Raw genomic sequence first — 23,740 nt, forward strand, 5'->3', positions numbered from 1 at the left:
TGTGGTTTATGTGAAAGAGCTCTCTGTGTGTCTGTCCTAAAGTTTTCCCCAATGCGTGAACGAACAACAACACAATTAACATGACAGGACCATTGTCCCATTTGGTTTTTAGTGTTACTTGTGTACACAATAATTTCAATTTCAATTCAAAGAGTACCCCTTCTGTTACCTGACCAATGCAACAAAGTCTGAATCCAACTCTTTCCTGTGTTTGCATGTGTGTGGGCGAGCAATTGGGGGCAGGGATGCTGAATGTGCCAATCCATAAGCCCCATCGACAAAAACAAAAAAAAAACAAAAAACTACTGTTCCTCAACCGGAAAGAGCATTGGAGGAGAAACGCTCAAACTAGATGTCCTCAGAGCAGTTCAAACACAACTATACACACCGACACACATGGCAGGCAGCAGACAGCAGACACACTGGACAGTGTGGTAAATGGGAAACAAGGGAACTAAAACTTCACTGCATGCTGCTTTTCTTTTTTCTTCTTTTCTTGTTCATTATCAAACACAATGATGCGCATTTTAATCATTCAATAACCAAAAGGGAGCAACGATATCAGGTTTTGTCATAGTCAAAACGTAAGCAGACAGCGATGAAGCATAGCAGAAGTGTAAGTGAGTCTCACTGCGAACATACACCTCGACATCAAGAGGCCGCCAGGCTGCTGCTGTACGCCACAACTTGGTACTCCAGTATTTGTGTGTTTGTTAAGCGAAATATTTACATAACCATCTCACTAAGCTTATAGCACAGAGGTTTTAGACATCTAACAGGCGAGACGTGAGGTGAATGCTATAAAAGGGTCAATTCACACCTTTTACAAAAAGCATATTTTCTCACTGGTCTCATGCATTGACTTTGTATCACTTTTTTTAGACTCCCGGAGAGTTTTTACAAAAATACATCCTTTATGCTTTAAAAATGTAAAAGAAATGATCTTATTAGGAGCTTATGCCATCATGCCAAGTGTCATCCACCAGATGACACCTCCTTTGTGCTGTCCCCACCTTGGCACAAAGGAGGCAAATGAACTTTTGTCCGTGATGCTGAAATGAAGCCAAAAAGAGAGACTAAAAAAATAAATCGGTATTTTAAGAAACAGTGTACCCGTGAGTCTGGATAATCCACCGATGATACCGATAACAGTCTTCATGGGTATTGTTTTTTTAGTAGAAAGAGCTTCCAAAGAATAAATTCCATCCTCCTCCCTCAAATGGAGTGAAGCCAAGAATCTCAAAGGCAGCTAATATGTACAAAAACAAAACTCTTGTTATCTCTTCAGGATCCACACACAAAATCAATTTCATTTTGTGTGTGTCCACACCAGAACGCTGCACTGTACAGTAAAGAATATTAATATATGAGCATGCACATGTGTGCTTGTTACCATTGATCTTTCATGACATGCTGATTAAACATTCAGCTCTTCATCTGAACTGCCTAAGAGGCAACAAAACACTATAGGGAATTTGAACATCAGGCTGTGACTTTCTGCATGTTGTATTTAATCAAGTCACATTACAAAAGGATCAAGCAAAAGTTACCATGACCTCCATGCTCTCTGTCACAACCTCCGTCATTTTAGAAACCAACCTTGCAAGTCCCACTCATTCACACATCAATCAAACACCACCTCCCACACATACCACTACCACACACACCCACACACCAGCACACAGACACGAAATTCATGCACGTATTTACAGCATATGTGCGATTAGGCAGGATCGCACATGTCTGGTGATATTCTCATTCCAAAACATACAACCTCAGGCTTTACATGTGTGCTTTATGTAAAGCGCGGTGGAGTATGAGAATGTATATGTCCTCCAGCAATCATGTCTATGTGTGTCATTGCTTATCTACAAGCATATGCATGTACTCTTCACGCAGTTTACTTTCTCAGGCTTTGAGACGTTGCACAGCAACTTCTAAAATGTCCTGACAGCGTGTACAAAACCACTTCAGTAGGCAGGTAAGGCTACCTACTGACTAACATGCCAGTAATAACAGGACGGCTTATTATTCCAATAGTGGCAACAGTCAGAGCGATAAACTTATTTAGAGTGTTTTGATTCAATCGGGAATAAAGAAAAGGGATTTTTATTTTCATTATATTTCTGTTTAATACATCTAGGAATTTTAATTGTAAAAATGGTCTAAAGTCATATAAATCAAATGATAAAATCAGATTACAAAAAAAAAGTTGGGTGATCTGAGTTGATCTTGTTAACTGTAAACTGAAGTGATCAGCGGCCTTTTTGCAGACTAAATAACGAATCTTTAGTTGGAAACTTAAAATCTGGATGAAAATCAGATAAATCTCCATTCTAAAAACAAAAATCTCATTGACAACCGAAGGAAAACTGAAAACAGCTAACCTTAAACATGCAACAAAGAAAAGCGTACACTCAGTCTTACTCTCAGGCAACAGCAGTAATTGCTTCTGTTTTTGCTTCAAGATTTGTCATGCTGTTCGCTTCTACCAATAAATCATTTGCAAATGACTTGATGGCTGTCAGGCGGCTGCAGTCACACTTTGAAACGTACATATTCTTTTTGGTGTGGGCTGTGTGATGTCATTTGGGAAAAAAAATGCGACTGTTTCTCTAACCCTTGGAAACAGGATGTTTTTTATCAACTATGTCTGAAAAAAGGCCCACTGAGACCCCTTAACACTGTGGCCCACATGCATACATGCACACACACACACACATTCAAGTACTCCCACAAAAATAAAACACACACATTCGTAAGTACCTCAAAGACGCACAGCATTTGCCATTGAGAGGGGAGCCTTAGCCAATCAGAGGAAGGAGGGCGATAGCAGAGGAAGTTGGTGTGGTCACACTGTATGTGTTCATCAGCGCTGACAGAAATAGCTCTGTCAGAGAGTAAACAACACATCCCATTCATAAAAAAAAGAAAGAAAAACAGCCAGCGAACGCCTACTCCCCTACAGTGCAATGAGAGAGAGAGATAAAGACAGAGAGACAGAAGCAGACAGAGAAATTTACAAAGAGACAGATACTGTACTGAGACAAGAGAGATGGAAATACAGACAAAAAGACAAAAAAGAAAGCGACAAAAGAGGAGCGTGAGACGTGGGGCCGCAGTTAGAGAGAGAAAGAAAGTCTGACGATGACATCACATCCTCGTCACTGTTGGTTCCACTTCTTTGGTTTGGAAAACACCAGAAACCTACGTCACGTGGTGAGACACCACTTTCCAACTCTCTTCCTCAGTAAGTCACACAGAACAATGAGACACACTCTCTCTCTCTCTCTCTCTCTCTCACACACACACAAATGTACTGTATATATACATATATATATATATATATGTATATATACACATACTGTATGTGCTATCACAGATTGATAGTAGCCCTTTGTGACACAGGACTCTGTGCATTCATGCGTGTTAACTGCAGTCACCAGCTGTTTCCCAGCCCACACATTGTGCCATTACACCAAACCACTTTCCACTCACACACAGGCTGATGCACAATCAAACGCACACACAGTATGGTTACCACGCAATGGCAGATAAGGAAATTGTTAAGCGTTGTTAAGTTACACTCATCTATATGTGTGTGTGTGTGTGTGTGTCAGAAAGAGGAAGTGATGCAAGTTACAATGAAAGGTATATTTTTAGATCAGAGCAGAAGTGTCCATCTCACTTCCCTTTCGAGGATTAGCACATAGATATATATGAAATACAGACATGCATGCACGCACACACACACACACATACACAAGCAACCAGTGAAAGTACACACTTCCTTGCCACAAACACCAACACAGTCTTCCAGTGGTGCACAGCAGTGGATATGATGCAATGTGTAAGGCAGGTAATGATGATGACTTCAAGTGCTGTACAGACCTGCAGCCAACAAACTTCCACTCACTTCCTTTCATGTGGTACAGCCACACTTCCAAGGTGGTACGGTGTGTAAAAATAAAGCAGAATGTGATCATTTGACAATCCTTTTTGACATGTGCTCAACTGAAACCAGCACAAAAACAATATATTTAACGTTATATTTCACAAATTACCATAATTTTTGTAAATACATGCTTATCCTGAGTAGTGCAAAGCTCAGTCACTCACAAGCAAGAATGGAGTGATTTACATTTTAAACAGCGTCACAAGCTTTTCTGGAATCAGGTGTGAAGAACAAACAGATTTAGTCCATGTAGAAAACAGGTACAAATTATAAAGGTACGGTAACTTACTTTCACTGAGACAACTACAAACTTTCTAAAATCTGCATCACCTAACCAATCAATCAGCAAATTTGTAATCCTTACAAAGCTGTGTCATTGCAGTACTGGTGTCATATGGCACTGAGGAGGCGTTTTCACTTCCATTTACATCACATGGTAACAGGATGAAACCAGCATGTGAGACTTGAGTGGGTGATGCTGTCACTACCTTGATCACTGGACCACAAACCTGCTCTTTATATGACCAGAGGATTCAGAGGAAAAGATGGCAGATTGTTTTGTTGCGATCCCAGACTTACAGTTTAAACCTCAGTCCCCACAGGACAGTGTGAGTATCGATAGAACTGGCCTCCTTCATATGCACATGGTTGGTGAAACGTAGGTGTTACTCAGGCTGTGTTGTCGCTTTTACAGTGAAACTTCACATGCAAGCCCAATTAATGCTGGAGTCTAAAGAAACAACACAGTTTAAAACCTCGACTTCAAAAACACATCAAACGCTGCAATGCAGCAAACACCAGGAATGATAGTGGAGTTACAAGTATGTACTGCTTTAAATACTCCATGTACTGTGTTCAAAAAAGCTCTGACATCCAAGATTTGACATTTGGCTGCTGAAAACCATTGTATTCATAAATTACGTATGAATGGTGCCAGAAAATCAGAGGAATCAGGAAACAATTGGTAGGGACGTCATGGACGTCGTGTGAAACACATTACAACTCTGATTCTGTATTTTCTCACATTGCAGTGGGTGTTGTAGACATCTCTCGTTGGAAGATGGAGTTCCCCACGAGCAACTGAACACATCAACAAAACAAAGAGTTGTCGAAATAATTTCCTTTCAGAGTCACATCACTTCATAAGGGCGCATGTGTCAACCAACTTTCAAGTCTCCTCAAGGTGGTTTTCATTGTGTGATGAAATGAATGGAAACCAATGGCAAACTGAAAGGTGGGAGATCAATACAAACATACCGTGGAAAAGATGCACCACACTGATTTTATATGTCAAAGCTGATTTACACAAAATGGGGAGAGCCATTCAGTCTGGAAAAAGTTACATAATGCCTTCTCCAATCTCAGTATTACTCAAATAACGGAACACAAGTAAGTTTGATAAAGACGGGTGTGAGGCAGTAACAGTTAGGGCATCTTTGACCATTCACCAACATTAACTCAGTTCCTCTTCACAAAATAAAATAACCAACTGTACAAGTACGGTGACAAAACTGAAAGGTTTCCTGTTGTTTACTGTTGTTGCCCACCCCACCACACTCAATCACCCTGATACTTTCCTCCTTCCTTAAGCTCATCTTCCACTGCCACCTCCCACTCCCCTATTTTTCTCCCCACTCCAGTAGTGTTTTCCACCCCAGTGGAAATGAGGAGGGCTGGGTGGCAGGGCTGCTCACCAGCATCTGCAGTGTACACAAGAAAATGGGTCAGATACAGGAAAGAATGTGTGTGTGGGGGGGGGGGGGTCTATCTGGACCATCGAGCAGCGTGTGTGTGGTGGGGGCAGGGTGTTTTATGTGAGTATGTGTGTGTGTGTGTGTGTGTTTAGAGGTGACTGGGGTGAGCTGGTGGTGAGAGTCCCCAGGGTGAAATCACCTTCAGGCACATTCTGTTAGTCCTTCTCTGTCAAAGACACACTTTTTGATGTCTATCATCAATTGTACGTTCACTAAAGAAATTATTCTGAATCTTTTGGTTTCAGGATTTATATTTTAGAAATGTCTACGTGTTAAAAGAATACAACATTTAAAACAGAACAGGCTGCAGTTCTACATAAAATAAGGAGGGAAAAGAGTGAGTGATATTAAAAGTTGTGGCAATATTTCAGGATGTTTCTTACATAAATCTGAGCTGGGTAAACAACACACTAATTTAATCCATGAACAAGTAACTCCATTTTGACACTTGGTTTTAAATCTGTCGTATACGTCGTTGTGTTAGTGGGTGTCTTTGTTGTGTGTGTGTGTGTGTGTGTGTGCATGCGTGTGCATGAGCGTATGTGTGAATGTTGCTGATGCGTAGGAGACAGTTACGTGTTTTGGCTTACAACATGGCTGTCGATGGCTTGAGTTGTCATGACGATTTTTAGTAGGACTTCACCATGGTGACCATGACTGGACACACACGCACACAAGGGCACACACACACACACAATTTTAATCCTGTGCAATTGAATATTTAAATAAGCAAATGACATTTTTTTTCTTTCCATTTTTTACTTGTTACACAGAGTGCAGTTCTGCCTGTTTAGAGAAGAAAATAGGTTTTCTGTCACAACAGCTCCTGCTGCCACACTATGTATTACTGATCATCACTAAATCACTTTTAATGTAAACATTTGGATATAAATATGGTCTTGGTGCACTTGGTTCCTGCTTGAGAACTGACCCAGAAACAGAGTCTGCCAGATTCAAATTATTCTACGTCTAACGGCCATGTAAGATCCTGTTGTAATGTCGCAGGTATCAGGTCTGTGTGTCAGCATATCTAGTATTTGAGTCATGCTGCTGCCAGTGTGCCTTTTCTATGTGGGTCCAAGGCATTTTGGATCAGATCTAATTATTCTCATATCTTTCAGATTGGGTCCTTTTCTACTTAATCAATTTATGGTGGGTTCAAGTACCTTTTTCATTCCATTCATTCTGAATCAGGTCCATGGATACCAGCACTTTAAACAAACTCCATCCAGTGACATCCACGTGAACATCCAGTTAACAGACCAACTTCTTAGTTCAACTTTGATCTGCCATAATTGTCATCACAATTGTGTACTCACACTTTCCCTTTGCAATGACTAATTATTATGGATTTTTCGGCTTTTTACACACATATTTTACACAAAATGTTAAAATTGTATAAAGCATCTCAAAGATAGCATCTCTGGTCCCTACAGCTTCAACTGTGATCCTGTCCATTGAGAGTCTGACAATCCTTTATGACTGCAGAGCTAAACTGTTAACTCCACATGAAGAAGTTTAGTCAATCGGATTAACTTCTGAACTATTTTGCAACCCATCTAGTCATCTTTTGTCCTTTCAGGCTTCATTGCAGCAATGGTACCTCATATTCAATCTCTGCAATTAATTTGGTGAGTACAATGTTACCATATATGACATAAAAGAAAGTCACCACTACAAAAATGTCACCCAAACTGAAATAAACTTGGCTTATTCTGAAAAACAAAACCTCCTAAAATATTATTGTGGGTTTAACCTTAAAGAAACTTGGACAAACTTAAAGAGCAATGGGGGTTTTTTTACATCACACACATGCTTTCCTGTGTGTCAATAGCATATTCGTAGAAGTGCAACTTGCCTCTGTGACACAAACATAACACATTTTTAGAGTGCGGTGACAAGAAAGAAGCAAGCGCTCTGCTGTTGGGTAACAGGTCATTGCTTGGTTGACCATTTTGACCACGACTCCACTTGGCACAGAGAGTGACAGTCTCCCACATGAGATCTCCCACATACACAGGACGCACTCAGACGTCAGCCAATCACACACAACAAAGCTCTGACATCATGGCTGATATGACAGCTAAGCAGGAACAGCTGTCTAGTAGTTACAGGCCACACCACAGGAGAGTGACGCAACAGAGAGAGAGTGTGTGTGTGTGTGTGTGTGCGCGTGTGCGCGTGCTGTATATGAGTCTGGGTCAGCACTGCGTCTGTATAGGATAGACAGCACTGGTGTGGTCAGTGTGGGAGAGATGAGTCACAAGGTCAAGCTGAAGTTGCATTCCAGGGGAGAGAAGAGGAAGAGAGAAGAAAAAGTCAGAGAAAGTGAGAGCAAAGAAGTCAGAAGTCAGAGAGCGAAAGAGGAAAAAGCACATTTGACAGACAGAGGCAGTTTATGTGTAAGTGCTTTGGTAGCACATCCCTATGTAAATAAAATTTTGGACTGAGTTGCCCAAAGCAAAGATCTCATGAACTGTGCGATGAGGTTAAGCTCACACAAATGGACATGTGTTTCCATACTTTTGCTGTGCTACGTGTTCATGTTGCGCACAGATAGTCGTGTGTGTGAACGGTCCGCTCCACTGGGGAAAAGAGGGAATCCTGCCCGGACATTCCATGGCACAGATTCCCAAAGAGTTTCCACTACAAGTAAGACACACATATACACACACACACACACACACACACACACACACACACACATACTGACTTTCAGAATGAATTCCTACTTCATGTACGGTGAGAGACAAAGACAAAACACAAGATGAGGACTTCAAAGAGGCACAGCACAGACACTCTAACAGGTAATAACCTATAGGTATATTAGTCACGAAGAATGGCACACGAGCACTCAATCAGACACGTTTCCTGCACCCAGCATGCAAATCCCTACCAGGACACAGCTCCAAACGGGGCTTCCCATAATGCAAAGTAAGGGCAGTCCCTTTGCTGCAGAAAAAAAAGCTACTTCTGCACACAGAAATACACTATAAATAATTTTGGGTTGTTTCAACTTAAAAGTTCAAGTTCTGCATTGAATATCTAACTTACCTTAGGTTGAATAGCTAGATCAAAGTCTTCCCTTGAATCTTCCTTTTTGTGAAAATAATTGCTAAGTTAACTGAACTTGAGAAGACATGTTCAATAAATTTAAAGTAGTGAGTTGAATCAACAACTGCTTAGTTACACTAACTGAAATCATTGCCAGCAAATTTGATTTCCTTCTTAAGAAAATCAAATTCAATTTCACACAAAGAGCAGCTAAAGTTGCTCTTAACAGAACTACTTTGTCCCAGCTGTCCTACAAAGACAACGTGAAACTGCTCCCAGTATATTGTGAGTATGTAAGGGGGCAGAGACTGAACTCAATACCTTTTTTCTTTTCATTGTTCACGGTATTTTCTTTATTGTGAAAACAAACAACCGCGACTTATTCTAAAATGTATTAAAGACACACTCTCACACAACGGAAGTCTGCTAATATGCTTATCATGTTTCTTTAGACACTTAATCTAATTAGCTGATTGAACTTCTGAAGTGGTCTGAAAATAAGATATTTTCAGTTTAATTAACTTGAAATAAACAAAACTTGTACATTTATGTTACATTAGTGAGATAAGTTGATTCCATGTGATTCCTGTATGAATTTTTTTACAGTGTACACTAGACTAAAATGTGAATATATTAACACCTGTATTGTCAATTTCAAGGTCATCATGCTTCATCAAACAAAAGATCAGACAGAGGATTAAAAATAGTGCACTGATTATTTTATTTACATGCCATGTCATATGACTCACCACCAAACACACTGAAAACTAAGAAAAAAGAACGAAAATACATATATTCACTATAAGGCTATTTTTCAAACATTTTTTAACACTCTATGTTATACACAGCAGGTGAACAAAATTTACAAAGGCACTAAACATTTTAAGCTTCACAAAATAACAATTTATTGATGAGATCCTGTATTGGATTAGTAAAACAATTATTTGATCATCGTTCATTATCAAAATACAGACTGTTTACTCAAACGCAACTTGATTTACTTTTGTGCACAAACCATCCACCAAAATCAAGTGATACCAAAAATTCAGCCACCATTTTGAATTGTATATTAACAGGACTGAGAGTCTACAGCTCTGTGAAGTTGTACTTTAGCTAATCAGCACCTTGAGCTAAATGCTCCCATCAGTATGTTAACGTGTTAACAATATGCTGACATGTTTAACAGCTAGCGATAGCATGCTACCATCTGCTAAGCAGCACTAAAGACAATACAGCTGAAGCTGATGGGAATGTTGCTCACTTTGCAAGAAGACTGAAACAAAAGTATTGAATGAATTAAAGTTTTGGTCTGACAGTGGGGCTAAATGAAAAGGCAGATGTCCAAAAGTTTTACAATTCATTTTTAATTCATCCTGAGGGGGTCCTAAATGTCAATACCAATATTCAAAGCAATCAGACCAAGAGGTCAAGTCAGTCATCACCGACGTCTCAAGGATATTTGGACTGAACCATAAATTTCTGTACATAATATTGTGCCACTTTAGTGAGATACTGAGATATTTCACTGTATACAAGTCACAAGATTACAAGTCAGAGGATCACCAAAGTCATTTTGGATTGATGGTTTGGGTACCATCAGTAATGGTACCAAATTTCATTGCAGTCAATTCAATAGTTGTAAAGAAAAAGAAGGTCCACATTATTAAGAGGAAATCAATCTAATAGCTATTGAAATATTCTAGTCTTGACCAAAATGTTGGAACAACCGACTAAGTTGTTGTAAAAGTGCCTAAAATTCGTCATTCAGAGTGTGTAGCTTTTTAACAAGGACATTTGAAGTTTGATCCGCTTGTTTTACTAAGTTTGACAGCGTCAAGTTACGCTGGGCACACGCAGCAACGGCAACAAAATAAAAAACACAGAAACAAAATGAACTGTGACAGTGACTAGACATAAGTCTGTCACATCGAGTTAAACCATGCAGTCATGTGAAAACAGAGGAGGTCTGGTTTACATAATATTGAAGTAAGCACAGCTTGTCCCCTGTCATTTTGCCACTGTCTTTCTGGCAGTGCCACAGTTTGACAGTTCCACTTCTCTGTCCAACCATCAGAGCCCCCACTCCCCATTCATCCATCCAACCATCCGCCCGCCTCTCTACCGCTGTCCCCACTGAGCAGAGAGGGCCAGTGGAGCATTTCCATAGCCGTAGCCAGGAGACCTTCCAAGGCGTCACGGACACATACACACACTCACATACAATCACACAATTGCAGTTCCACTAGCTTTCCAATTACACACACACAGAAACTTAAAACGCCAGGAATTATGTAAGTCCCAGACATACTTTATATAAAGACCAGATATGTTCATGGAGAAAAGGAATATCTTGACGATGGAAAAAGCATCTTTGACAGCCCCATATGCCTTCAAACACAAACACACAGACACATTCAAACAGACACAATGAAGGCTACTGGTCAGGGTCATCGCTGAGGTAATGGCTACTGCTTACGCTACTGTGGTTACCTCATGTATTCTGTTTCTATTCTCGTCCGCTTTGAATATGATGACTCTTCATGTGTTTCCTGGGTGTGTGTGTGTGTGTGCGCGCGCAAGTGTATGTTCTCCCAAAAGTCCCTACCTACGTGTCTATCCACTACAGCTGATAAGTGGCCAATTATAGCAGCTGTCTTTCAGGAGATAGATCAAAGACAACATGCACACAATGACAGACACAGACCGCTGCTTTGCATGTTGCAGTCGCTTCAGACGATCGCTGGATCTTCAGCTGTAATTTAAATGGAATGCCGCTAATGACTGATGGTGAGGTTAAAAGGGATTTTTATGTCTGTAAAAGCATGTGTCGCTGGGCTATTTGAAATTATTTTGGGAACAACAAAATAATTGTAATTATATTATGGGAACAACAAAAAGAAATAATGTGATTGCAGCATGCTTGTGACCATACTGTATTTGTGGAAATGTGTGTCTGTGTGTGTGTGCGTGGATGCAGTGTGACATGAAGCCCTGCTCCCCCTCCTCTGCCTGGTGTGGAAAGTGAACCAGGGCAGTGATATTTAGCTGTGTTTCCACAGTGGAAGTCTGTTCCTGGATAGAAGTTGCAGTGGAAGTTCCCCCTCATGGAGTAAAAGAACACAAGGAAGGAAAGAAGAGGAGGAAAGGGGAAAGACAGAGCAGAGGAAGGACTGAGTGATGACTATATAAAGAGGGCAACGGAGAGTGGTGAGTGCACCCGGAGACAGCAAGAGAGAACAAAGTAGTATAAGAAGAGGTGAGTGGAGCAGAGACAGTGTTGGAAGGAGGATGAGGAGGGGGGGGACTGTTGGCATTGGCCAAATGTGTGACTCTGAGGTCATGTCCTGCAGTTGACCTGAGTCTGGACTGGAAACTGTCTGAGAGATTGTAAGAGCATGTTCACACAAAATACACATATATAAAGTTAATTAAAGCTATCCTGGGGAGTATTTGACCACTTTTGGTGCTGTGGAGCAATGTTTTGATAAGTATGTTCCCCTTTTTGCTCATATCTCCACATTAGTTTATCACCTGAAATAGCCATGAAACAACTCCAATGAAAAGTAGGAAGGCAGAAAAATATTCCAATAAAAGGTCTGACAGAGAAAAAATAGTTAAGTTAAAAAGTAAAGCAAGTATTTTTTTTAAAAAAAACAGCTTGGCAAATGTTTTATAAGGAACAAAATGTACTGATTATGTTAACTAGGCCTCCAGGATACACACAATGCAAAGCTCACACTCATCTTAAGTGTTAATGTTGCATTTCAGTTACTTTTGGCGTACGTGTGTTCAGGTATGTGTGTTCATGTTCATGCCAATCTAAATTTTGTAGTATTAAAAGCACAATGCAGTAACAAAATTTAACAAGAAAAGTGGGACCAGATTAGGAGACACCGAGGTTTCATACGAAAATAGGACCAAATACACTTATCAAACAGAGGACATTAGAAATAAAGGCCTGTCTCTAATATAAGACTGCTTCCAGTAAAGGTCATCTTCCCTCTGCATATGAGGTGAATAAAAGCCTCGGGCCTCGTACAAAATGTGTTCCTGTTCAACTTTGATCTTATGTAAGATTTAAGTACAAACCACTTAAAGGTAGTTATTTATCATATGTAAGCACACCATGGAAAACAATCTTAAGACTCAGTTCAAGTATAAATTAAGGAAATTATTATAAATAAGGAAAATACAGTAATTATGGTTTTCTTCAGAGCACTATGTGATTTAAATGAAGAGAAACTTTGTCAATCTTGGAACAGATGTCCCTTAACTGTGAAAATGTGAAGGAGCAGTTGTGGCCTGTAACAGCTGAAACAAGCAGGCCTCAAACTATGAGTTTTACAGTAATGAAGGCTACTACGCTGGAGCCAAACGCAGTCTCCAGTCAGTCAGAATTGTGTGTTCTCTGCAGTCACGATACAATCCATTACAATAACGTCATTCTGTGTGTGCAAAAATATCTGTCCTCTTCTAATGACCCTTCAGCTACTTATTGGATGAGGATTTCAAAGCAGCATAGCAGCCAGCCAGACCATGGCTCAAATGAAGTTATTTATCTCACAAGCACACAACTTTCCAAACATTACACAACATTACTGACCAAACATTTAGACAACAGAACCCTCTTTCTAACAAAGTTAGTTAGGTGAATCACATCCGGTGAGTAAGCAGATTATTCAACAGAAAGGGAGGGGAGAAGTGCTGCTTCCTTCGTCCCAGTGACAAAGCTAAACCTGCCTGATGGTCACTCCTACTAATCACCACAGGATCAATAGCACTCAATCACAAATATTTCACAATAAACAGATCAACGCACTGGGTGAATTTACATCACGCTTGTAATACAGCCCGCAAAAGGACAGTTTGGTACTTTTGGCACATAAAGCACAATTTCTGCCCAAACTTAAAGAAATACAGTTTTAAACTTTTCTAAACACGAATGGCTTTTCAAACTAAACTACATGGTGCAATTTACATATTTTTAAATAAAGGTATCAAGTCTACTAGTAAAGGGGAAATCCACCAATTTCATAATCACCAGGAGGAACACTTAATGCTTTGTAATATCTTCTGTGGGTCTGAAAGATGCTTTCTGTGTTTGAAAAAATAATGCTGGCACTGTATAATAGAATTAATTTTACATTTAATGGTGAAAAATGTTAATACTACTGCATTTAAGAAAAAAAACATTGACTTTCTCAGCTGCTAATGATCATATGGGCATCCCTTCACTGAGCTCTTGTGTCATTTGCCTTTTAGAAATTGGATTATGCCGCCTGGTAGCTTAATTTCACTGTATCTGTCACACTTTAAGCAGTGCATCTCAGGATCTAAATCGTGACCTATCTAGAAGCAGATCATTATCTGTGTATCACAGTTCTGATCAGTGAAAGCAGGATCTTGGCAGTCTCACGCTTGGAAGAATTTTGAGCTTCAAAAACCTCCAGTGTGGCCGTTGCTCTATTATGTGGTCATCTGAGTGCGTAGCAGAAGAGAATCTTCAAATTATTTAGAAAGGTCTTTTCTAACTTCACTAGGCTGTTATTACACAATGAGTGGGCTTTGGGTGTAGGCATATTTACAATAAAACAGATTTCGGAATTCCAATATTCCAGAAAATTACACATGACGCTGGAACTCCCTCTGAACATCTTGCATCAGCAGAAAATTATGTCAGCATTTTTGGGCACTGCACTCCCACACAACAAGTCAGCACTTCCAGTCATGGGGAGCGGCATGCGTAAATACTTGCTTTTCAGGTATGCAGCTGGCCGAACATCAGGAGGATAGTCCTAATGTTCCACTCTCACTGGAGGAACTCTTATGGAAACTTCTGGGAGTGCCTCTCACTGTGCACCAAGGACTTCTGGGAATATCACAATAGCACTCCAGGGTGGTTTGAGTTTATTGTTAATTGGTGCCCACGCAGCAGCCATGATATGCCATGCTGTATATGTTAGATTCCCGTACCCAGGTAATTGTTGAGCACCGGGTTTCATTCGTGAGAAGGAGGTGAAATTTAAATGTCAGAGTTGAGATTCAGTGATTCATAGGAGGTGAACTTTTTAAAAGAAAAGGTCAAAGATGAGGGGAAGACAACTCAAATAACAAAATGTCTCTTGTGCAACTCGTAGCGAGATATTATTCACAAGTGAGGTGCCGCCGTTATCACGCCGGCGCACTCTGACTTTAAGTTAAAACCACCAAGAAGAACGAAGAAGAAAGAGAATAAGGTATGAAATGGTTTGAAAGCTGTGAGAAGATTCTTGTTGCCGTTGGTGACGTGGCCAGCAGTAATGAGGGTGACTGCTTAAGGTTATTCAAGGTCAGTCGTTAACCAAGTGAACAGTTTGTCAAACCTACTGGAGGTAGATGTACCATATATTTAATGAAAAGATATTACATCTAAGTCATTAGAAACTAATTCATAAAAGACATAGATATATTTCATTTTTTTCAACATTTTTTTATTGTGCATTCCCTTTTTTTTGCATTTTTTCCCATCATTTCTATTCTTAGTTGTCTAATGTCTATGATTACTCTTGATTTTTTGGATTCCATGTTAGAATTTATAGCCTTTTTGCTTGGTTCTTAACCTGCACATATCCATTTAGTCTTGCTATTTTATGTATTTTAGCATGTTTTAACTATGCAAACAAATAAACTAAACTCTTAGCTTGTACAGTCATAAAGCAAGATGAGAAAACACATTTTTATTACCATTATAATACCATATTAAAATAAGCCAGTAAAATCATCCGTTTATGCATGTGCTTGTGTATTGATCACATGTGTATTACATCCCTCAGGATACGTTGCATGGATAAAGTTTATCCTGTTGCATTCTGCATTTGTACATATTTTTGCGAAGACAGCTAAACAACTTCAAGCATGGGTCAACCACAGAACTTAAATATTCTGGTGCATAATAACAACCATTTATTTCCTCCATCGCTGTCGAACTCGATATTTTCAGTGTGGTATGACGAGGATATTACAAAATTCAAATATTTATATGTAAATGGTGCCTTTGATTGTTTTGCCGATTTGTCATCTTGCTACACCCTCCCTGTTACTCATCTGTTTCATTATCTTCAAACTCGCAATTTTGTGGCACATTCCCCTCTCTACCTCCAGAGCAGCGGTGGGAAACCATGCTTTAATTTGTTTATCATCACAGAGGAATCATTTCAAAGCTGTATGACATTATCTTCGCTTTTAGCAACCACTCAAATGCTAAACTTAAGTGTACATGGGAAAGGGAACTGGGAATACAAATACATGAGGAGTCCTGGGAACAAGCCTTAGAGAGGATACGATCTACCACCTTTTGTGCTCGTCTTGGACTTGCTCAATTTAAGGTCTTGTACAGGGCATATTTCTGTAAGTCTAGACTATCTGAACTGTATCTGGAAGTGGAAGACAAATGTGATAAATGCCAAGGCTCTCCTTAGCCACGTTGTTTTTTCTTTTGTTTGTTTTTTGTCCAAACCTGAAAAGTTTCTGGGTGGGTTGTTTTACTATTATGTCCACTGTTCTTGGGGTAAATCTCCAACCTTGCCCTCTGATTGCTGTATTTGGGATTCCTGACCCCTCACTTGTACTTGAACCTAACTCCATACAAAAGGACATTATAGCTTTCACATCCTTACTAGCAAGACGTTCCTTATTGTTGCACTGGAAGTCTGCTAAATATCCATCTATCTCCTGGTTGCTCAAAGAAAACATGTTTTTTTAAGACTAAAATTAAATACACATTGAGAGGATATAGAGTAAAATTTTTCCACAAACGGCAACGCTTTATTTCCTATTTCACTAATTTAGAGGTACTACCCGATTGAATGTGTGCCTTTTATTATTGTTATACCTTTTGTATTGCATAAATAACCAGTGATATGTGTGTTGGTCGTGATGAGCTGAGTGGGGGGTTTGTTCATTGTTTATTACATGGTACTCTGTAATTTAATTTAATTATTTTCTTCTAAATTCTAGTGTGTTTTAGTTTTGTTTTTCTTTTTTAGTTATTTTCATTTTTATGTGTGTATATGTGACCTATGCATATATGTTAAAAAAAAATAAATAAAAAGGAGGGAAAAGGTAAATTGTAGTTCTGTGACTGGATGTATTATATTGCATTTTTCTCACTAAAAATATTTGGAAAAAAAATATTCTGGTACCTACAGTAAATATTACTCTTGTGCTTTCATCTTGAAAACCTGAAAGATCAACAGCTCTCAAGATTTTACCCAAATAAGAAGTGAAACTGCTGTTTGGTTTCAGGTTTTGACTGACTGACAAACGTTTCACATTGTCAAATGAGGAAACACTTAATAAAGTCATGTGATTGTGATTAGTTTGAACAAATTTAAAGCAGACATTTTTTCTTTTTACCAGAATGTCCTGCAGTGTTCAAATGTGCATAACCGAATCATATTTGTAAAGTATCATTTTATTCTGATTTTGACTCAATTATTGTCTGGAACCAAAATAATAAGGAACAAATGCACCCTGAAAAACTTTCAAGTCACCTACAAACCTGATAAGTATCCTGTAACTTCATCACTTTGGAAAGTGTTTGCACATTTGCACTCAATGCTAGAAGCTGCCTGCAGATCTCCAAAGGTCAGTCAGTCATCTTTGAACTTTAATAAAGCTTTATGTGTTAACAGTTAAAAATGTGACACTGCATAGAAAAATTATTTTAATCCCATACACCCACACCATACAAAATATCAAAGGGTAATGGGGTTTCGACAAATGATCACACGTAATGAGTCAACTGCAGAAAAAGATAAACTTTTACAGTACATGTACATGCAAGCATCTACGCACTAATACACACATGTGCGCACTCACAGACAGCTTCAGGCAGAGACATGATTAGACAAGTTCCTCCCTAAAAGAACATTTGCTGTTCCCTCAAAGCTAAGCTGCAAGTATCTGAAGTTTGTGAAGCATAAACTTATTATGTCTCATTAACAATAGACGTTATGCACAGCTTTCCAAGCTTTTCATTCATACGCTGTGAGCAGAAGAGTGAATGAAATCTTGGCTGAAAGTGCTGTTAGTATTTCTTACCCCATGGTGTTATAATTGACATATAAATTAATAAAGCTTTCAATAAAAGTCTTTATAACCCCATATTTGAAAAAGAAATAATCACCAAAGTCTGAACCAAAGATTTCTAGTAAAACGTCAATCAGCTGTGAGCTTTTAAAGCTGATAATTCATTTACTGTGATGATGTGACGCAGCAGTCCAGATCATTTCGGTGGTATAAACTGCAAAAATTTTTTTTTTAGTCATAGAAGTTCACTGAGGTCAAGTCTTTTCAGAAACGCCCTGTAACATCATACAGCTGCGCATTTTTACTCCTGGCAGCGGCCCAGTACAACCGGTCCGATGTGATGGCCACCGAGTAACTACACAGGAGCAGCCAGGGCCTTGCTCAGGTGCACCTCATGGGTGGCAACGGTGCGGAAGAGCCTGTATTTTCTCTTTTATTTTGCACATCAGTGAACATTTTCATTTCCCCAAAAATTAAAACGATGGGCTACAGCTAATAATTGCTTTAAATATAAATTAATCTGCCAACTACTGCTTCAGTAAATCATTTAGTCCATGACATGTCAAAAAGTAGTAAAAATCCCTTCTCATTACAACTTCTCAGAGACAAAAGTGATCTTGTTCAATTGCTTGTTTAATTAATTTAATTGTTTAATTAACCAGTTAGTCAACTAATTGTTGCAGCTCTATTTTTTATTATATTATATATTATATTTATTATGTTTAATATATTGCACCAGAGTTAGCCTAAAGATAAAGATCATAGGGTGACATTTAAAATAAACACACAATTAGACCTTTTCATAAAAGAAGCCGTGGTATGTCACGGTAGGAAAAGCCCTTTAAATAATAAAATAAATGATGCATGCTTCAGTTTCATGCTGCTGGTATTGTGCACAATGACTCACTGTCATACCGTCATGCTTTCTCGTATATTTGAACAGGATGAAGCAATTGTTAATGATATTAGTAACACCTGTACTTTTCCAACTGTGACAAGTCAAAATGTCTGCGATGAGTAAGACCTATCATGGAGCAACACTAAAGACACAGGACAGGACACATGTACAAAAGTATACATGACATGACATGAAATCACATCTTGTCAGCAGGAATATTTGTACAAAAGGTAAATAGAGCAACTTAAATAATGAATTAGGAAATAATGGAGTGTGTGTGACAACATGTGCTTTGTATGTATGTTTTTCTGTCAGTGAGCATATAGAAAGAGATGGAAAGCAAAAGTGTGCACGTCTGTAATCTGAGCAGGTATGAGCTGAACCCACTGTCCACTGCAAATTGACTTGTGATTAGATACACATCGGATACTTCAAAAAGTATCAGAAGTGTCAGCAGGGGGGGATAGCCCAAACAAGGAAACTTTCCACCTCTGCCCACGACTGTGACTCATGCAGAAATGCAACCGCTTGTTTATCTGTAAGTGTGAGTGGGTGTGTGTGCATGTGTGTGTGTGTGTGTGTGTGCTTGTCTGCCCGTGCACATGCCCATGTGGTCAGCGTGTGTGACCCATAGTGATATGACAGTGCCACAGCACAGCGTCAATCTCCGAGCACATATTTAGACCACATACGCTGAGTAAAAATCACAGGATACACACACACATTCTGCTCAAGTGTTGAATATCTGAAGGGCGACAAAGACACTGACTCAGCTACCAAAATGTCATCACTTCTTTATAACAAGTAAGCCCAAACTACAATTACAAGTTGTCAGGCAGATACCTGGACTGAAGGTGTGGGAGTGGCACGAGCGGAGGTGAAACTAATCGAGGCGTGTAAGGCATTCAGCCTGATGGCACTTGTGTCTCCCCAAAGCAGGGCCCATATGAGAATAAGAAAAGGGCAACTGTTTCTCACACGAGCACAAATACACTGAAATTAATCCACAAATACATACGCACATTTTCACCTGCAACCAAAATTCCCAAGCTCGTCTGTATAGTTCCCTCACCGGCACGTTTCATATTAAGTTTATTTTAAACTGCATGCAAAATATTTGGTTAACATCATCAGCCACACAAGTGGACACGGACTGCGTCTTAGCCATGAGGACATTGTGTTTGTTTGTTGTCACATTAAGAGGGGGAATCCTGAAAGGTTTAACGTCAAACGACAAAACAGCACACGTTATATGCACACACACATACACTAATGCATGTTCCTGTTTCTGACATCTCCTAGAAAATGGCCTTTAAACAAACGCCTACATGAAGGTGACTCATACACCCACTGTTCACATATTTCCACACATACTGTCTTACAAATTACACCCACACACACTTAAATTCACCAGCAGTTAAGTTGTAAAGTTAATACCTACAGTAGTGACACAATTTGTTGTTTCCAGTCAACTTACATAACAGGTCAGCAGCTGGGCTTCTGATTGGCAGGTCCACAGTTACTGATTGACAGGCTTTCTTTTTTTTTTCTTTTATTACAAGATGACGTAAGTGATCACAGTCTCTGAATCATAATTTAAAACAAGACAGAATTAAGATCAAGAGTCAAAAAACGATGTGCTCTGACAATGTTTTATCTGATGCCGTTGCCCAATACCAACATTTCCTAATGTCAAAATACCACTGGGTTCAATGTCTTCAGGGCATTTTATGTGACCTTCTTTTTGCAACCTGCAAACTACTGCATATGGCACACGAAGTTAAGCTCATATGGTGTAAACAATGAGTATTATAGGTTTAAAATTAAAATTCAGACATGTTTTAAGAAATATATAAACAATCTCTTTGGCTCTGATATGTTTTTTTTTCCCTCAGAAAAGTTATATTTCATTTTTAAAAACTTTACATTTGCTCCTTTTCCATGATTGAAAACTCTGAATAGGCAAGAAATTTTTTATTTCATAGATTTAACTGCTGGACACAACGTACCACCCACCTGCAAGCTGCAAAGTGGAACACGATGGGCTTCCAAACTAGTTAACATGTCCCAAAATCGTGCCCATATGTACACGTCTTAAACTCAAATTTAAAGTGTGCACAGAGAAACCTTCATGCATTCTAGTGTTAAACTCTGCAGATAGGAAGTTGCGCAACCTCCAAGTGAAGGAACAACAAGCCAAACATATTTCTGAGTAGCGGGAGACTGATCCTCTGTAGAGCTGCTCTGTCACTCACACCGGGGTGTGAATAAGACACCTTTCAACAGTTGCACATTGTGCACATGGGATCCGTGTTGTTCAGAGCCTGTTTGATCTGTGTGTAACTGGCATAACTGATAAGCCCATTCTTCAACACTCCAAGCAACACAATACAAATCCTGTTTTAATTTACTGATCTACTGTGGCTGCAGTGGCTCATTAAACACGAAATGACTACTGTTACGCATGTGGTTGAATACCGTCTGCATTCTGTGACCGGCAACTGCTCCGCCCCAGCACATAACTGCAGACTGGCGAATAATGGGAAATATCTGCCTTGTCTGCCAGCATACCCAGGCTTAAAGGGTGTAGACCAACTTTCAATACTCACAATAATAGTTATTATAAAGTAGTCGAGCCAGTTACAGCGATTAGTAGCTTTATATCACAAAACCTGGCAATGGCAATACAAAGTTTCTTTTCCACCTCTTACCCCTTAATGCACTTATTAACATAATAAGTGGGACAATTATTTTTTATATTTTGTACAATGTGGTTCAAGGTCAAACACTGGAGATTCCTACTGGAGGCTGGCATGGGTGAGAAAAATCAGCTACTGAGGGAGGTATGAAATAGTGCGCAGTGTCATGTGTTGTTGCATGCTGGATCCTGCCTGACACGCACCTGCTTCTCACAAGTATGTGTGTGTGTGTAAACTGTTCTTTTCATATGGAGCTTAGTGAGGACTGTATATATGTGCTCTAAGAAAGCTTTCTGGACTGATGTAAGGAGACATGAGGACACTGAACCCGTTGAGCTCGTCAACCTGTCAGAACAAGCCTCCTTCTCTGTGACCCTTGACTCACACCTTCAGACAACCTGATGTGGGCTTGACAGCAGAAATGCACAGACTCTAAGCTATACATTTCTTTATAAGCATGCAAATCATCCCGCTCACGCATCACACAACATTTCCTTGCTTGCTTAACCATTACACCAGTGTCCTATCCTTAAAGACGCAAATGCATAGCTGCAGTCCAGAGGTCTTGTAGAACTGACACTGCTGTACATACATACAAATATACTTGTACACATGAACACATGCACAACAGAACACGTACAAATAAAGAGAAAACAAACAGGGCTTTGCATACACACACCATCCGAAATTTACACAAAGCAGTGAATCATGCTGTTAAATTTCATTGCAGGGTCATAATAAGAGAGGATGATAAAGCTCCAATGCAAACAAGTAAGGGAAAACACAGAACACTATGCACAAGTTGCAGCACATTACCCTTCTCTCCCTCTGTTGAGAGGCAAGCACACACACATTTAAAAAAAAAAAAAAACTGTAAAAACACACCACGATAACATCAGATAATGGTCCACAATCCCTAAGTGATATACAGTAGCCCTCCTGTGCCGTGGTTCATGGAGACACCTCTCTACACTCCTCTCTCCTGTCTTTGGGCACTGGTGTGATAAGGCAGCGATGGGTTGTATTACTTCACTTGGGTACTCCCGTGGGGAATCCCCATGGTGCGCCTGTGTGTGTGTGTTTGTGTGTGCTGTCTGCATGTGTGTGTGTGTGTGTCCGCAGAAAGGGAAGAAAGCCACCATTGAGCACTGTGCCTTTGCGCCAGCAGTCTTCTCCCCCACACCCCCGTCCTTCCCGTCCTCGCCTGCACTCTGACGTACAGTTGGAGCAGATTTAGTGACACGAAGATAAAAGCTTTCCTCTGTTTCTCTCTTTCTCTGCTTTCCTCTTTCTCCAGTGTCACCAGAGCACTGAGTGCTGGTGCCTTGGCCGTAGACATAGAGAGCTCATTCAAACTGACACAATCACTTTTCACTTCTGCTTTGTGACAAACCAGAGTGTCTCAGTGCAATATGCCCACCGTATAGTCAGCAGCTGTGTACAGGACGCCTAAACATGCTGGACCACCACATACTACGACTGCCGTGCTAACAAATTTGACAAGCAGCAAAGCACTTTTTACGCAGAGGATCTAATTTCCTCTGTCATAAATCTGACAACACAAACAAGCCTGCGGCGGTTTAACAGTTCAGTACAGAGGCAGCAGATACTCAAACTGTCAAGTGTTTTTCTTTATTGCTGAATAATTAGTTTTAGAGGCAGGAAGCAACAAAAGAAGGACAAAACACGAGAATTTATTTGATTTGGAAAATTCAATTTGCCTGATGGAAAATGTGATACCAACATTCACTCGTCGTTGGCCACCTTTGGTCAGTAAGGACCAAGCAAGTAAGCAAAAAAGCAAAAGCAAATTTCAGAAAGAATATGGAAAGGATTGAACTTATATTCAGCAACTTTTGACCGTTCCCTTTTCTTGTTTATAAAAGTGTGTGGTAGAAGAGTAGCAGAAGTAGCAGAATAAAAAGAATATTGCATGAATGGCAGTGAGTACGAGGACCAGGATGTTTGGTACAGGGAATACAGTGTTTCAGAATAAAAATTCATAATTTTTAACTTGTGGACTGATAATATTCTTTAGCAAAACTATACACACTTTTTCCCTGTTTCACCAGCCTGTATGAAGAAATATGGCCTTTCCAATTAAAAAGGAGCTGCTTGTTCAGAGACGTACACTCTGTTCAAACACAACACTTGGGCATGTGGCTTCCAGTGGATGCTCTTCCAGTAAGGCACTTTGTTTTGTTAAGATACCTTTTACATTTGAGGAATTTATTCTTTCTCACTTCAGGACCAGCTGATCAGACAGCACCAGTTCCTGAAAAAGCCACAGAGTCTATGTTCAACCGTTGTG

The 23,740-nt window shown here is 39.7% G+C and overlaps 1 long non-coding RNA gene across 3 annotated transcripts in view; it reads right to left on the reverse strand.

Moving 5' to 3' along the window:
- The window catches only part of LOC124064540, a 56,236-nt gene that overhangs the window by 30,339 nt on the left and 2,157 nt on the right, over window positions 1-23,740 (reverse strand). Inside the window, exon 3 of one of the 3 annotated variants that reach the window (XR_006844282.1) lies at window positions 18,981-23,704. The exons of the other annotated variants lie outside the window; for them this stretch is intronic. This is a non-coding gene — a long non-coding RNA (uncharacterized LOC124064540). Of the gene's footprint in view, window positions 1-18,980; window positions 23,705-23,740 lie in introns of those variants that run through there. 3 annotated transcript variants of the gene reach the window in all.

The sequence above is a fragment of the Scatophagus argus genome, chromosome 9 (genome assembly GCF_020382885.2).
Source record: "Scatophagus argus isolate fScaArg1 chromosome 9, fScaArg1.pri, whole genome shotgun sequence".
NCBI lineage: Eukaryota > Metazoa > Chordata > Actinopteri > Scatophagidae > Scatophagus > Scatophagus argus.